Source organism: Marmota flaviventris, chromosome 2 (genome assembly GCF_047511675.1).
Source record: "Marmota flaviventris isolate mMarFla1 chromosome 2, mMarFla1.hap1, whole genome shotgun sequence".
Lineage (NCBI taxonomy): Eukaryota > Metazoa > Chordata > Mammalia > Rodentia > Sciuridae > Marmota > Marmota flaviventris.
The window spans coordinates 88,244,564-88,257,673 of record NC_092499.1 but is presented as its reverse complement, the minus strand read 5'-3'; the positions used below and the strand labels follow the sequence as shown (position 1 = coordinate 88,257,673).

Below are 13,110 nucleotides of genomic sequence, written 5' to 3'. Positions count from 1 at the left end.
TTCCACTAACCTCTTTCATGTGCCTGAAGACAGTAAATAAGATCTTCTTTCAAACTTTCACTTGCATTTATATGTCTTCCTCCTAAAGCAAAGGCAGAAGCCTTTATAGTATGTCCTAGAAGACTAGACAATAAAACAAAGGGAACAGATCCCATTGGGAGAGAGAATTTACCAACTGGATTAGTGATTTTCACATGGAGGACTTAGGTCAGAGCTGAGAAGCTACCAGGGCCTAGTCTTAAACTGCAGTGTGGGGGGCTCCATGCTCCTGTGGGAAATCCCAAGAGTTATATTTGGAATGAATGAGTCAGCGAGAGTGCTTTTCCGGTGCTGGGGATCCTGACTCTTCAGGAAGTCTGTCATCCGTAGGCACATTCCAAAGCATCAGTCTGAGATTGAGGCCTGAGTGGCCTCTTCCCTAAGACCTCATGTCACATAAGCCTAAAATAAGCTGAGGAAACAGGTTACAAACTATGTGAAAAATGCTCTGAAGAAAGTATTTGCATGTTTAGCTCACTCCTTCAAAGGGAGCGGGTCTTTGCCTTGGCTTCAGGCCCTTCTGCATTCCTGTGTTTGGGGATCTCTGGCATGATCGTCAGAGGACGGATCACTGGAAATTATCCTATTAGTGGGGGGTTCTGTGTTCATTTACATTCATTTTGTAGTCTTTCAAAGCAGTGGACAGCATTGCCTTTTTTTTCTTGTGTGTGTGTGTGTGTGTGTGTGTGTGTGTGTGTGTGTAGCTGGAGATTGAACACAAGGACTTCTAAATGCAAGGCAAGCACTCTACCAACTGAACTATATCCCCAGCCCTACAGTTTGGATCTTGCATCTCTTCCTTTTTAGTGACTTCACATGAGGTACATTCAAGAACATTCTTTTGGGCTAGAATTTGTTTTCAGCCATCACTCTTCAGACTCAAAGTGATTGGGAATAGCATCTTCTCATCTCCACCGTGGTCCAGTTGACCAGTGTTAATTCGTGCTGTATTCTAAGTTGTAAAATCTGGTGAGGCATGAGTAGGTGGCACCCAGATGGATTTTGGCTTTCCTTTCTTTTGTTTTTTTTTTTAATTTTATTATCCTGTGGTTAATGATTGATATTGTTGGACCAAAATATAAAAAGCCACCATTAGTATTCCTTCCCCAAACAATTATGTAAAGAACCAAAAGTCAACTAAAAGGGACATTAGATTAATTGTATTTAGGAAAAAATGACTAAAGCTCTGTGTGCTGGGGTTGAGGGTGTAAAATTGAATAAGCTGTGGCCCCACTCTCATAAGAACCATAGTCCATGTGAGGAGACGCATAAATAAACAATCCACCCTAGCACAGAGGAATAAACCACAAAATATAGAAACAGAGGTTGATTGTGCTGAGAGGAAGAAGACTCTGGGGAAGAACAAAAGGTGACAAAGATGTTGAATTTTTAAGTATAAATGAGATCCTAACAGGCATAATGTGGTGAAGGACATCCCAGGCAGTGGGAAGAATAAGCACAGAGGCTCAGAGGTGTGCAGGGTCCCTTCAAGGTGCCAGTCTTCAGAGGTGGCTGATAGCCCGAGGAGTTTGGGGATCCACGGAGGTGAAATGTGAAAGTCAGCGAGGATGAGATTGTGGCAGGATTCCTAGGCCTGGCCTTACAATCAGAGCTTTGTATTCTAGGCAGTTGGGTGGTCCTTGTGGACCTTTAAATGGGAAAATCACGTGACTATCATTGAGATTTCTATCCTTGATTTGTGAGGTAGAAAATCCTGGAGGCACTTTGGCTCTTACCATGCCATACTAAATCTGAAGGGGATATGAAAACTTTAGCACAACAAAATTTTAAAGTAGGCTTTCTCATAGGATTCATATTTAATTTTCTTTTTAAAGAAATATAAGCTAATTACTTTTCCTTTGCTCATATCAATACACTGATTAAAATTAACATTAATAATATTCAGATGATATAGGTAAGAGAGAACATTTTCTCCTGTTTATTCCTTCCAACTCTTTTTTTTTTTTTCTTTAAATCAGGGATTGAACTCAGGGATTGCATTCAACCATCTCCAGCCCTATTTTGTACTTTATTTAGAGACAGGGTCTCACTGAGTTTCTTGGCACCTTGCTTTTGCTGAGGCTGGCTTCGAACTCTCAATCCTCCTGCCTCAGCCTCCCAAGCCACTGGGATTGCAGGAGTATGCCTCCATGACCATCTTCAGTGTAGTTTTAATTTACATTTCTCTAATTTCTAGTCATGTTGAGCCTTTTTTTTATGTATTTGTTGACCAATTATATTTCTTCTTCTGTGAAGTGTCTGTTCAGTTCTTTGCCAATGTATTGATTAGATTATTTGTTTTTTTGTATTATGTTTTTTGAGGTGCTCTATCTAAGGTGCAGGTGGCAAAGAATTTCTCCCATTCTGTAGGCTCTCTCTTCACGTTCTTGGTTTTTTTTTTTTTTTTTTTTTTGCTGTAAAGAATCATTTTAGTTTGATAACAGCCAACTTCTTGCACTTTATGAGTGTTGTTAAGGAGTTTAGTTCCTAAGCTGACATGATGGAGAGTTGGGCCTAATTTCATTTCTAGTAGGCTCAGGGTTTCTGACCTAATGCCTAGGTCCTTAATTAACTTTGAATTTACTTTCCTGTAAGGTAAAAAATAGGGTCTAATTTCATTTTATTACATATAGATTTTTTGGTTTTCCTAGCACCATTTGTTATGTATGTTTTTGATATCTTTGTCAAGTGTTAGATAACTATATTTATGTGGGTTTGTCTCAATGTCTCAATGTTTTCTATTCTATACCATTGGTCTTCATGTTTATTTTGGTGTTAATACCATGCTGTTTTGTTACTGCAGCTCTGTAGTTATAATTTGAAATCTGGTAGTGTGATGCCTCTTGCTTCACTTTTCTCACTGAGGATTGCTTTGGCTATTCTGGGTCTCTTATTTTTCCAAATGAACTTTATAACAGTGTTTTCTATTTCTACGGAGAACATCACTAGAACCTTAATAGGAATTGCATTAAATTTGTACAGCACTTTTGGTATTATGGCCATTTTGACAGTATTAATTATGCCTATTGGATTAGATTTGGATAACAAAGAATTCCTACATTCATCTTATGACCTTGATATATCTGATTGACACAAATCTCTTGCTAGTTTTGAGTTTTCATAATGATACAGACAATTCTGTTATGTCAGAAAAATGTAAATCTCTCAAATGTCTTTCTCATATTGTTTGTCTTGTGAGCAAGATCTGTACTTGGGGAGAGGTAAAGAGGAGGAAGATGGAGAAAGGGAGTGAGGTTTGGTAATTGCTCCTGAAATAGTGGAGGACAGATTTGACATCACAGATTTTGAAGGATATTAGTGGAGAATATATTTAGTGTACCTGTTCAATGACTCAAATATTCAACTTGATTTTGATACTAACTTTCTTTTGTGACACACACTGCTCCTCTGTTTGAGAATTTCATGGTGTTTTTTGCTATTAATAGTCTCTATGCTTATTTTATTCTGTTCTGTGTACATTCCAGCCAGCTAGTGAAAAACACTTATGGGAAGATATAATAGCAGTGAATATATTCAATACTTCTCACATGACTAATAAGTGAATGTCCTCTTTTGAGTGGGATTTTGATTTTTGCCAAGAGTTTTAGCCAAGAGTTTTTCTTCCCTTTCCAGCCTTGTTTGGCTTCAGAAAAGACTTGTTTGGCTTTAAGAGATGACTTCTTTGGAATACACATTAAATTAAGTATATAGGTTTGCCAGATTGTAAATGAATGAGTTTTTGTTGGATGTGTAAAGTTAGATTTTCTTTTTCTGTATTTCATTATTATTATTTTTCACTATTTTATTTTCCACCTCAGCCTCAATTCTGCTCCAGTTTCTGCATTCCATTGCCCAGTCATATGCACTCTGGGAAGGAAGTTTGGTTTTTCCTTAAACAAATATCATAAAAGGTTGAGGCAATATTTGTGGATAAGAATCACAGTTATAAAGAATCAAATTTTAAAAGGTTAGATAATTGCTTGGAAAGGAATGAGTGAAAGACTGAATTGATCACATTTAGGAGACCTGCCTCAGAAAGGATTCTTTTCTTGATTGTTTCCTTTGATGTGAAGAAACTTTTTAGTTTGGTACCATTCTATTCATTGATTCTTGATTTTATGTCTTGTACTTTTGTTGAGAGACACAGCCGAAGGGGCCCCAGCAAACTTTCAGCTGCCAGCAAACTTCCAGCTGCCAGCTGATTGGCTCCTCTGCGGTGATGCTCATTGGGCTGTTTCCCCGCCCTTTCAGACCACAGAGCTGCTCATTGGGGGACTTTTTTGGCTCCGCCCACGCGACCCAGCCAATCAGCCTCAAGAGCAGGAGTAGTGGGGGGGTAGAGAGGCTTGTGGGAAGCCGGTGGTGGCAGTTGGGCTCTGAGGGGATTGTGTTCTAAAAATAAAGTTCATTTCTACTTGATAAGTGGCTTGTGAATTGTGCCCAGCCAGACTGCACATTTGGTAGCCCATATGGGGAACGACTGAGGGTAAGTGATAAGGTAAACTGCTCGCCCCTGAGGGCAGGGCGAGAGGATGGGTAGCCATTTTAAGATTCTTCTTTTGTTTTGTTTCGCTTTTGTTTTAAGTTGCCTGTCTCTGGAGATGTGTAAGACAGAGGAAAAACCGCTCACATCTGAGGAAAAACTATTTGCGTCTGAGGAACAGATAGGGAGAAAGGACGGATGGACATTTCAGGAGGATAGAAAGGCTATTATAATGATTTTTTGTTGTTCCACTTTTGTTTCATTCTGTTTCAGTTTTGTTTGGTGTCATCTTGTTGGGTTGTATTATAGTAGAAATATGGGATCAGAAATTAGTAAAAAACAAACTGAAAGAGTGTTAAGTAAATTGTTAGAGGAAGGAGGCATCCCAGTAAAATTGAGAGCAGTCAGGGCATACGTTGATACAATACAAAAATGAAGCCCATGGCTTTTTAAGGAGGAGTTGTTAAATATATCACAATGGAACCATCATGGTGAAGATTTAAAAAGAATAGAAAAGAAAAGCCCAGGGACTCTGCCAGTTGGCACATTGCCATTGTGGACGTTCGTATCTTGTTTGCTTAGTCCAAAGCCTTCAGTTCAGACAATGGTAGAGGAAGGAGAAGACATATTGATTCAAGTAAAAGAGAAGGTCTCTCAAGTTAGTCAGAGGAAAAGATTCAAGTAAAAGAGAAGGTCTCTCAAGTTAGTCAGACAGAGGAAAAGATTCAAGTAAAAGAGAAGGTCTCTCGAGCTAGTCAGACAGAGGAAGAAAGTTTAGAGCAGAAAAAGCCATCAGGGTAAAAGTTACAACAGGAGACTGCTACTAACACTTTTCTATCACCAGAGGGCATAAGTGTCCAACCAACAGTGCCACCTCCATATGCTGGGAGGCCCCCAACCCCCCGTAGTTGATAGATGGGATCCTGAGACAGGACCTCAAATATTAACATGCCCTGTATTTGAGCAGGCAGGAGGGCAGCGAATTCACCATGCTTTAGATTTCAAAACAGTGAAGCAGCTAAAAGAGGCTGTAACAACCTATGGTCCTCAAGCACCCTTCACTGTAAGCATGCTCTTGTACTTTAGGATTCTTATTGAAGAAGTCCATTGTGAGTTGAGTTTTATGCAGGGTGATAGATAGGAATTAAATTTCATTCTACTACATATGGATTTCCAGTTTCCCAACACCATTTATTGAAGAGGCTATCTTTTCTCCAATGTATGCTTGTGGCGCCTTATTTAGTATGAGATAACTGTATTTATGGCATAACTTTCCTTATGTTCACATATGAATACACAATCAGTGAAACTCCACATTATATACAGTTGCAAGAATGGGATCCTAGTTAGAATAAGATGTACTCTACATATGTATAATATATCAAAATACATTCTATTGTCATGTATATCTAAAAAAAACAAATTAAGAAGAAAGGGTCATTTTCCATAAGGAATGGCTACCTCTTGGGCAGGTTTTCTGATTACTGGCCTGGTACAGTGTTCTGTTTATTACACCATGTGGGTGTTGAATATTTGTTTCATTTGGAAACTAAAAATGATATTCAGAGACATGAGTGAGATAACAGTATAATAGTGCATTATATTTACACTTCCCCATGTATTTTCAGAGAAATTTTATATTTATCATTACTGTTTGAGCTATTTGGTGAAGTGAAAATAACACTGGACTTAAGAACCAAATGATCTGCTAATGCTGTTAGCACACACTTCTCCCTAGAGAGCTGGAAGAAGCCAAAGAGATAACATAAGTGACAGTCCCCACAGATTAATCAAGCTAAGAACTATGCGTGGGTCCCTTGAAGTCTCTGAGCGTCCTCAATAAAATAAAGGGTGAAGATAGTAAGAGGATAATCTTACCCTTCTTACTCTAATTATTCTGTTATTTTTATAAACTTTGGTAGGTAAGGAGAGTCCAATGGTTAAAAACACTCCTGTTTTGCTCAAGAAGTAGAGCGAAAAGGTAAAGTAATTGGCCTGAATGAGGGTGAGCAATCCAGCGCATTACAGCAGAGCTGGATCTGCCTCCCTTGTGTGTCAGAGGCTGAAGGGCCAATTGTGACCCAGAAGGAACTCCCTGTGGCCTCCAGGCATGGGCATTTGTTCACTGGGTGCAAATGACTTTAGATCATAGAAGAGTAAATTCAGATGCATCCAACAAGACCTCTGATTAGATCTCTAAGAAAAGTTCCTTGCTGAGAGCCATAGCCAAGTAGGAATGACATGGCATTTTTGGTTAAGGTGACCCTGCTCAGGGATTAGGGTGGCTCCAGGTTTAAGGTGGATCCTGCTGGATTAGGGTGGCTCCAGGTTTAGGGTGGATCCTGCTGGGAATAGGGTGCATCCTGCTGCCTCAGGCACCCGCTCCTTGAGTTCTCGTGGAATTCTGAGAGAATTGGTACGCAGAGCCCGGTGAAGGGAGTGTATTCTTCCCAGAGAATTGGTACACAGAGCCCGGTGAAGGGAGTGTATTCTTCCCAGAATGTGCGTGTAGAGTGCCGGTGACAGTTCGGGAATAAAGAGCTGCTGTTTGAATCTACAAGGCTTTTGTGGTGGCTCGGTTATTTTGTGCTGCAGCCAGACTGCAGCAGTTCCTGAAGTTGCTTCTGTGGGTGAAAGGAAGGTCTGAGCTGCTTACATCTGTGAAGAGCTACACATCCAGGGTCAAGACAGAAGAAAGGCTTTTCAGAGAAGAAAGGACCTGTCAATCATCCAGGAAACAGCGCTATGAAGTTTAGGCTTTATATTTTCAATCCATTCTATTTCCCTTTAAAACCAGTGATCCTTTTTTTGAGCCATGATCTGCTTAGAGAATTTGATGATGGCTAATATTATTATTTCATAAAAATTCACTCTGAACCATCACATTATTCTGTAAATAATTTCAGTGGACTAAAATATCCCCTGAAAATCATACACTGACCTTCTAAGTCATTGTTTATGAAAATTTAGCATTCATAAGAATAAATCTGGACTCCATTTTCAGAAATTCCAGTTCATTATATGTTAAAGATTGCTCCCAGAATTCTGAATTTTTAACAAGCACCCACAAGAATTTCGGACTTAAGTGAGCTGGGTTAAACAGTGAAAACCTTGTCATTGATATTTCTGGCTCCCATCTAGGAGACACTGTCTCAGACTTCCTTAGATCTCCAGTGTTTCTGAGAACCTTCCCCAAATTAAAATAATCTTTCTCAGTTTCAATCTAAAAAGGAAATCAAGTCTTCTATCAAATGAATTAGCCCAATTAGAACAGAATACAAACAAAAACTAAGGAAGAGTTTGTTCTGATTGAGTGAGTTTGGCTGTGTTCCTAGCCTGGCTTCCCCAGTTGATCATTCAATTTCTAAGTCACCAGGTGACAAGATGCCTAGCTTCATACAAGTGTGGGCATTCACCAGCTGCTTTCTATAGTAGAACTTCCATATAAAAGTGGGCTAGACTTGGTGAGACCATTCCTCATTTATTCTGAAGCAGTATAATCAAAAGAATAATTGCAAATGGAGCTTAATACAAATGGAATTTGAGACCAGAGCCAACAAACTGGTGGTGAGCATCAGATCTGTGAACAAGGTGATGATGTCAAGAGGTCAAATTGGGAACTCAGCAGGACTGACATAATGGGTAATGGAGTTTGAGTGGGATGGAGACTGTGAACAGGTGAAGGTGTTGGTCTTACCAGATACCATCCAGCTTAAACACACTACTCTGGATACAAAATGTTCTAAATGAACATTGATTGATCAACACTTATTATATAGAGGTCTAAGATGGTATAGATGGTAGAATTTGTCCATCTTGTTTCTTTTTTTTTTCCAGTTGTTGATATACTTTTATTTCATTCATTCATTTATATGTGGTGCTGAGTATCGAACCCAGTCCCTCACACATGCTAGGCAAGCGCTCCACCACTGAGCCACTACCTCAGCCCACCATCTTGTGTCTGATGACCATTTTCTAACAATGAATTTACACAGCAGCAATGAATTTACACAGCAATAAAGAACTAAAGAACTCCTTCTATATTGTTTTCATTACCAACCTTTTTGATTAGAGGTTGGAAAACTTAAGAGCATTAGTGCACATGTTGGGTTTAGTGAGCTACAATACTATGTGTTACAGATTTATCATTGTTTTAACAATCCTTTAATAATGTAAAAACTATTCTTAGTTCTGTAGAAGGACATGATTAAGACATAGGCAGGAATTTGGCCTTCAGACTGTAGCTTGCTGATGCTCCTACTATACTAACAGTAATAGTAAGATTATATTTTATTTGCATTATATTTGATATTTTCTGATAGGAAATATAGTTCAGTGGGGGTAAAATTCACAGTTATGAAAGTTTCCCACTGGAAGTATGTCTCCTTCCTTATAGGAGGGTCTAAAGTTGTAAGTATGAGAAGAACTGTTTTCTAAACTTAGTCCTCTGGAGGCTATCTAATATCCACATCTGAAAAGAAAGAGATGAACTTGTTTTTTCATTTGACATATAAATTCAGGTGGAATGATGATCTGTTTCTTTGGGGCCTTAATTTTAAAACTGAGCTTATTTTTGCTTACCTTTAAAAGTATAAACACATTCTACATTATCTGATAGATATTTTAGTACAAGAGTACTACCTTAAGATTTGTCTAAGTCCAAGCAAGTGGACATTTGAACATTAAGACCATGATCTTACTGTAACTATTTCATTTAATGAGACTAGAATACAGTAACTTTCATAAAGGACAAGTGATGTCACAGTTTGGAAAGGTCTTAAATAGAGGGGGAAAAAAGGTTGGATATTGAATCATCACACTATACTTGATATACATAGTAACAAACTAGAAAAACCCTGCAATATAGATGTCTGTTCCATATCCCTACTGGAGCATTAGAGGTTTATTTTCAGCCAAAGAACATTTTTTTTTAATTTTTATTGTTGGTTGTTCAAAACATTACATAGTTCTTGACATATCATATTTCACACTTTGATTCAAGTGGGTTATGAACTCCCATTTTTACCCCATATACAGATTGCAGAATCACATCGGTTACACATCCACTGTTTTACATATTGCCATATTCTGCTGCCTTTCCTATCCTCTACTATCCCCCCTCCCCTCCCCTCCCCTCCCATCTTCTCTCTCTACCCCATCTACTGTAATTCATTTCTCCCCTTGTTTTTTTCCCTTTCCCCTCACTTCCTCTTGTATGTAATTTTGTATAACCATGAGGGTCTCCTTCCATTTCCATGCAATTTCCCTTCTCTCTCCCTTTCCTTCCCACCTCTCATCCCTGTTTAATGTTAATCTTCTTCTCATGCTCTTCCTCCCTACTCTGTTCTTAGTTGTTCTCCTTATATTAAAGAAGACATTTGGCATTTGTTTTTAGGGATTGGCTAGCTTCACTTAGCATAATCTGCTCTAATGCCATCCATTTCCCTGCAAATTCCATGATTTTGTCATTTTTTAGTGCAGAGTAATACTCCATTGTGTATAAATGCCACATTTTTTTTATCCAATCATCTATTGAAGGGCATCTAGGTTGGTTCCACAGTCTAGCTACTGTGAATTGTGCTGCTATGAACATCAATGTAGCAGTGTCCCTGTAGTACGCGCTTTTTAGGTCTTTAGGGAATAGACTTAGAAGGGGAATAGCTGGGTCAAATAGTGGTTCCATTCCCAGCTTTCCAAGAAATCTCCATACTGCTTTCCAAATTGGCTGCACCAATTTGCAGTCCCACCAGCAGTGTACAAGTGTACCCTTTTCCCCACATCCTCACCAGCACTTGTTGTTGTTTGACTTCATAATGGCTGCCAATCTTACTGGAGTGAGATGGTATCTTAGGGTGGTTTTGATTTGCATTTCTCTGACTGCTAGAGATGGTGAGCATTTTTTCATGTACTTGTTGATTGATTGTATGTCCTCCTCTGAGAAGTGTCTGTTCGGGTCCTTGGCCCATTTGTTGATTGGGTTATTTGTTTTCTTATTGTTTAATTTTTTGAGTTCTTTGTATACTCTGGATATTAGGGCTCTATCTGAAGTGTGAGGAGTAAAGATTTGTTCCCAGGGTGTAGGCTCCCTATTTACCTCCCAAAGAGCATTTTGATCACATTCAATTAACTCTAATTTAAATTTTGATGATGACATATTTAATTATGTATTTACATATATTTTATCCTGCAATAAATATGTGTATATGCAAATTAAATTAACCCCAATGATGTTAGGAGACTGTAATAGTGGTCAATGTAAAAATGATAAAGGTCAAGAACAAAGTAGCTGCTATCAGGATGGTAAGAACAAGTCTGTATTGGTCTACAGTGGCCATTTAGCATCCTAGAAAAAGGTGTCCCTTCCTTTGGGCAGATGCTACCTAGTGGCAGGCACATGGCCTGATCAGTAATGCTTGGCTGGATTTTAGCCTCACTCTGTCCTTCAACTGAGCACTCCCCACCATCACCCCGGGGCACCTAACCACTGAGCTACATTCCCAGCCCTTTTTTGGTATTTTACTTAGAGACAGGATCTCACTGAATTGCTTAAATCCTTGCTAAGTTGCTGAGGCTAGCTTTGAACTCGTGACCCTCCTGCCTCAGCCTCCCAAGCCACTGGATTGGCTGAGCATTCTTGTTCAGCAGTATGCTCCTGTCCCGAGTAGGTAGGAATGGATCAAGAGGTAACATGGAAATACAATTTTTGAGACTTGCTGTCCAATTAAATCTAGAGATCAAGGATTATTCACTAATCCTTCGGTGATGATTGTTTTAGAACAATATCTGATTTATTGAACCTTTCAGTGTAATCCCAATGGTTGGTATTAACTTTTGAAAAACTCTGGAATGGTTAAGAGCAACAAAACCTAAGAGAAGAGTATTTTAAGAGTAAGCAGCAGCAGCCATAGGAGACTGAAAGATGAATGCCCAAGACCAAGGAGAACCTGAGGACTGAACCACTTCCTCTTTTCTGTGGGTACGTTTACTGGGCATGAATCCACAGTGACCCCTACTGCCTCACAGTGGGTCTGTTCCACTTTGTAGCATGTGGTCTATTGCCACCCAAATGGTGAGACTTTGTAATGGCAGTTTCATCTAAGTGGACCCATTGCTGTGATGCTGGGAAGCACAGAGTGGCCTTAGTAATGATGCAACGGGTAGCTAAGTGGGCACTGGAGAGTGTGTGTGTGTGTGTGTTGGGGGGGGGGCAACAAGACTGTTGGCTTGCTCATCTATCCTTCTTTATTTATCAACAGAAGGGAGAGAGATTTATTTTGTGGTCACTAATGTTGGCTACTTATTAGACCTTGCCATCAAGGGCGACAGGAATAGATGAGGGCTAACAGCCATATTCCTTATCCTTTCAGCACTAATGCCTAACTGGGGAAGCAGAGTTCATATCACAGTGCACATACACAGCACAGCATCTCCTAGGGAAATGGTGACTCCTAGTCTGTAGGAGGAATGCCAGGGGAGCATGGCATCAGGCTGCATGAACTTGCATTGTTGACTGTTGAATTTGGATGGAAGTTTACCTTACAAAGGGGCCTTAGAGTGGTGTAAATTGAGTGCATATTTTTGAATATGGAGAAGGGGCAAAAATGCTTAGTGAAAAGGAGTGTAAACTTAGAGATAAGAATGAGCAAATGGAGTTCAAACATAGCAGAAGAGGTTAGCAATGCTCCTCATCTGGCAAAATATTACTGTTCTCTTACATACTGTTTCCATGCCAGAGGCCCTAAAGCACCAAGTGCATGGAGGTAGACTGCTGCATTAACTGGAGGTTCTAAATATTGAGCCAGGTTTTTTGCCTTCTTTGGGCCTGATTACTGTAATACTTGGTCTAATTCTTTTCATCTTCAGTCCACAGACTTCAGCATAAGCTAAGCAGGTGGTATGTAATTTTGTCCTCTAGCAGGGGAGAGTTCTTTAGGTATTTTACTTTGAAGCCTAATAACATGTGGCAAAGAGCTTTCAATCAATGTCCTGAAACTACCAATCAGGTTGATGTTTTGTGTGGTTGTAGTATGAAGAGATTCAAGGATAGTTTTCATAGCATTCTATTTCTATAATTGCAGACATTCAGTGCAGCCCTAGAAAAAGTAGTAAAACATCCTCAAAGACAATTTAGTGATGAAACATCAAGTCTTCCTGGCATTAACAGGCTTTGGGAGGATTAGCTTAGTAACAGTTACATAATGTGTGATTTGTGGCAATGAAAATTCTAAAAGGGCCAATTATTGCATTGTAATGGATGTACCTTCAACATAATGATACATTTGCTCTGTTGTGGTATTCATATATATTGAAATGAGGGCCACAAATCATCACTGCCCTCAGGAATCACATTGCAGCTCTGAGAGCCTGCAGGTACAGAGAGCCCAGAGCAGAGAGCCCAGAGCATGTGGGCCTAGGGGCGGGAAGACCATGGAATCAGAAGAGTCTTATCTCCATTGCTTGCTAGGCAACCTTGGGTGACTTAACCATTCTCTAAGCTTCAATTTGTCCCTCAACGAAAGAGGTGATGTTAGTGTGTACCTGTAGTGATGGTGACTGATGAACAGAACACGCATAGCAGTGTTAGGCAT

General features: G+C 39.5%; 1 long non-coding RNA gene across 1 annotated transcript in view; it reads left to right on the top strand.

The window, feature by feature from the left end:
- Window positions 1-4,446: 4,446 nt before the first annotated feature.
- The window catches only part of LOC139704556 (uncharacterized), a 65,987-nt gene continuing 57,323 nt past the window's right edge, over window positions 4,447-13,110 (top strand). The window contains exon 1 of the long non-coding RNA XR_011706426.1: window positions 4,447-4,525. This is a non-coding gene — a long non-coding RNA (uncharacterized lncRNA). The remainder of the gene's footprint in view (window positions 4,526-13,110) is intronic.